This window comes from Lontra canadensis, unplaced genomic scaffold, assembly GCF_010015895.1.
Source record: "Lontra canadensis isolate GAN:19392208 unplaced genomic scaffold, GSC_riverotter_1.0 scaffold6, whole genome shotgun sequence".
Taxonomy (NCBI): domain Eukaryota; kingdom Metazoa; phylum Chordata; class Mammalia; order Carnivora; family Mustelidae; genus Lontra; species Lontra canadensis.
This window is the reverse complement of record NW_022631000.1, coordinates 4,341,829-4,346,525: the sequence shown is the minus strand read 5'-3', so window position 1 is coordinate 4,346,525 and position 4,697 is coordinate 4,341,829. Positions and strand designations below refer to the sequence as shown.

Genomic DNA, 4,697 nt, shown 5'->3' with positions numbered 1-4,697 from the left:
CCTCAAAAGTTCAAAAAAAGGGTTCCTGGGTGGTTCAGTTGTTTAAGTGACTATCTTCAACTCAGGTCACGATCCTGGAGTCCCAGGATCAAGTCCCACATCAGGCTCTCTGCTTGCCAGGGATTCTGTTTCTCGGGCTGACCTCTCTCCTCTCATGCTCTCTCTCTCTCACATTCTCTCTCTCTCTGTCTCTCAAATAAATAAAATCTTTTAAAAAAAAGTTCAAAAAAGTTGGGCAACTTATCCAGAGAAACAGTTATTAGTAGGAATAAATATAAACATTCTTGCTCCTTGATACAACTGCCTATGCCCAGAGTTGGGCTGATTAAGCCTAATAGTAGCACATGTGAAAATGACTTTGGGATTTCAATTGACTTGAGATCAATATGTTTTAAAATAGTGTGTCAAAAATGGGACTCTATAATAACATATGGTGCCCAGAAGAAAACAGAAGGAATAATTCTACTATGTTCTGTAAAGTTGGACTTAATTCAGTTCTAGGAAGACATCTAGTTTTGTGAAACGCTGGAATTTGTACAGGCTAAGGATATATGTAGTTTCAATCAAGACTGTACTAAACTGAGAGGATATTTAGAAATGCATTAGTGCTAAGTTGTAGTTATCTCAGTGAGTTATAAATGCCACTTGAATTTAAGAAAAGGGGCAAGAAAGCTAAGCAACTAGAATCACATAGGGAATTCCACGCTATGAAGAATTGTCCCTCCCAAAATTCTAATGTGTCCCCTTTGACAAATATCAGTTTGTGTGTGGGGGGGTAATATTTAATTATATAATTAATTATATGTAATATTTAATTATATATTATGTATTTTAGTTTATGCAGAAAGACCTGAGAACATTTAATTTGGGAAGAGAATAACATCTGTCTCATAAAAGAAGCCAGTCAAACAGCAAAAGCTTCTGTGTAGCAGCAAACTGAAATGAGGTTAATAGAAATAAGTTACTGGGAAAGAAAAAGAAAACCAGATTTTAACTCATTGTAAGTAATAGATGTTTAAGGCTTATAATCAAAAACGAAATCTGGGAAAACAGTCATTCTAATTCATTGACTTCCTTTGATGTAACCATTTTAATATTCAACTTATCTATCATTTGCTTAGCACAAACTGAAAGAATTTTACTTTGTCCAGAGAAGAGCCAAAATTTCCTATTTCTGACCATCTCTGCCTTGTATAAAATGCAGGTCAGCTATATTTAAGGAAGATAATTCCTCAGCTTTTACACTCAAAGGCCAACTGCCAATAGCTCTTCTTAACTTATAGAGAAAACCAGAAGAATCTAATTCTAGCATTCTGACTCTATGTGCAATATTTTTCTAAAATAACTTTACTTCACATATGCAGACTAGATTTCCTTGGTGGAAGTTGAGCTAGGTGTTGCTATGGTTTATTTTACATTTGGAACACTTGCAATATTGTGCTTCTTGCAGTTCAGAGAGATTCTTAATAAATATATTTGATTAATTACTATCTAATAATTATTTGTATCAAAATATAGAATTGATTTTTATGCTACCTTTGTCCAGAGTTTGATGAATAACAATTCCATTTATTGGTGTATTGGAGCATTAGATAAAATTTACATTACATAAATTTAACTTAAATACATGGTTTTTATTTAATTAAACACCTGATGATGGGCAAGAATGTATGAAAGGAAGAAACAATCTAGAAGAAAATGTTTAGGATTTCTGTTAGACCTGAATGAAGTATTGAGACCAATTAAGCAAAACCAGTCCAGGTAATTGTGGGACTTATCCTAGCCAGGGAATAATTTAATATATTCTGGCCATGGGATCCAACAGAATATTCTAACACTCTGGGATAACAGAATGATTTGGAGAGCACTTTTTTAGCATGATTTTCTACAAGACTGTCCATATACAAATTTTTACTTTTTTTCAGTTTTAGATGTCTATTTGATGTAGTACGGAAGTAGTGTGGGTTTGGAAGTCAATGAGGTTGGGGGAATGAGCTCAATGAGGAAGCAGGAACAAAACACTTGCCTCTGAATTATTTTTAAATTTTTCAAAAATGTAATCTCCTGAAAAAGATCATTATACAGTCTCAAAATTAATTTCAAAACAGTTTTTGAACAATACTGTTATGGTTTGATAAAACATGTAAACTCTGAAGGTTTGTAATTTAAAGGAGAAATATCATTTGAATGTATGCTTCATAATAGCTTTGCCAAACTCTTTTGCATTACTTTACATTCATTATTCATATTCCCATACTCTATTTTCAGAAAGCTATCAGGAGGTTTGCTATTTGCAGCTGAAATTCATTGGGAAGAGTCCCAATATATCGTTCTTGTTTTTTCAAAGCTAAAAAATAAAATTATCTAAAGAATAATTTATATGTGTCATCCTGACCTCTGTTTTTCCTTCCAGTGCCTTGTTTAGGCACTCTATCCTACAGAGATGAAATTACTAATCTAATCCTTCTACTTCTTCCCTTTTGGACAGAAAAGTAAACAGAGTGGTCTAATGTATCATTTGTTCAAAACATGGGGGAAGAAAAGGATATTATTTATTGAGTAACCTCAAAGAGCAAAACCCAATTTCTTTGTTCTTCAGAATACGATCCCTCTTCCCTTCATATGCTTCTAGATCTTTTGGATGAATATTTTCCTATTTTCTTTGAATTTAGTAATTAATCTTTAGAAAGTCAGTTGTTCTCTTATAATGATATAACACAGCATTTTACTTGGTTATTACTACTCTTTTCTTTATAGGGTAATATGAAATACACTTCTTACATTCCAAGTCCCTCTAGAGTATTAATATGAAGTTGAGAAGCCTGGTGGTATTTAATTCTAAATTATTTCTGTTGCTTTATCCTAATAATAGGTTCAGTAATATATACATCTTAATCTTTAAGAGTAGACAAATTTCATCAAATGTTACACAGCCCAGTTATGCACAGCTTAGAAAAATGTCCACTATTACCCCATCTCACCCTCTGTAACTTTACTTCAATTTTCTAAGTAACTTCTGTGTCCATAAGAGTTTTGCCAATAAGCTTTCACTTGAGTAGAAAAGGAAAAATATATTACTAAGTACCCACCAGAATGTTAGGATTATTCTTAGAAATAAAATAAGAAAAAGAACAACAACAATAAAAAATCAAAGCTACACAAAAAGCACACGTCAAGTTGTCAACACCTGATGTCATATCATTAGAAACCTACAAATTGGTAGAAATATTAAAAAAATTAAAAATAAATAAAAAATAATATTCACATACTCATCCAAACTCACACTCTTTCTGTTACTCTAAGCAAACATCCCTGAAAACTTTTCAGGATATTAGAAGTTGAAGCATGTTCACTTCCGATATTCTGTAGTCACCTTTCTAAGTGGTCAAAATTCAAAGGACAAAGTAACTATGTTGGCGTCATGAAAATCTTGGTTTATAGTAGACCTTCATTTATTCACTGCTTTCTATTATATTTCTCCTTACCATCTCCAGCCTCAATGATAAGGACAATATAGGACTGATAATAGATATTACCAAAGGAATATGAAATTAGTCATAAGTAAAGACATATGTAACCTAAGTCTATTAATCATGGGTAATACTTCCAACACCAAATCTGTTAACAAATCAAAGTGATAATATTGACTGAGGCAAGACAGAGTTTACCGACAGCTGAACAATTTTTTAATCTAGATTATTTTATGGAGCCCCTCCTGCTGACCCATCATAGATAACACTAGGAAGAAATTTTCATGATCTGTATGATCGTCCCTAAAACAGTGCTAGAATACAGTTTGAATTAGCCAAAAGTGCAAAGTTTTTATATGGGGGGAGAATATATATATATATTTTCCCCTGGATCAACTACCAAGAAGGAATTTCAAATTTGAAAATACCTATAACTTTTTTTTTTTTTAATTTTAACAGTATTGAAGTAACTATACGCATATTCTCTTTCCTGGAAGTATGTTTTGTTTTGTCTTGACACTAAAACTGGGAGTCATTTAGATGGCTCTCAGTTTTCATTCATAAGGATATATATTGAAAAATTCCAGGAAAAAGACCAATTATAACATGAAAAAAGGACAATGACAATGAATAGATCATCTCAATAAATGGAGAAAATGAACTAGAATCTCAGATTCATTCATTTCTAATACCTTAATGAAATGGGCAGGGGAGGGAAAATGTCATGATCACAGAAGTTGTTTCTTCGGGGTGAGCCTTATCCATTGCACTTGGCTGTGCTGACCCCTGCAATTTCCCCAAATATGGAAAGTTTGGTTGCATAAGTTGTTGAAGAGGGGAACTGCATTCATGCTTTTTGGAGTCTTCTTAGAAATACTACAGTAAGGTCTCTGAAACAAAGTCTGAAAATTTGTGCTCCTTTTTCTTTTTAGTGCTTAGCCCATCAGTGCTTTGGTAAAGTTGCTTTGTATTTCTCTCTTCTCCCTGGGGACAAAGAGGAGTCATACCAATGTGGACTCACAGAAACTGGTTTACTCTCCTGCCTGAAACAACAAACAAAACAGCAACAAAACCACACAAGAACCACAAAATGCAGATTTCCAAGATACTGAGCATCAGTCAAAGAGAACAGCTTTCCCGGAGACATGGAAACATACAGGTGAGTGGAACCCTACAATTGCTCCAGGAAACTGCTGCCAGAGAGTTTCCAAGAAAGCCACAGGGGAG

The 4,697-nt window shown here is 33.5% G+C and overlaps 1 non-coding gene across 1 annotated transcript; it reads left to right on the top strand.

Moving 5' to 3' along the window:
- Positions 1-4,169: 4,169 nt before the first annotated feature.
- Positions 4,170-4,329, top strand: LOC116864848. Its single transcript, XR_004382101.1, has one exon. It is a non-coding gene; the product is annotated as a U1 spliceosomal RNA (small nuclear RNA).
- The last annotated feature ends 368 nt before the right edge of the window (positions 4,330-4,697 follow it).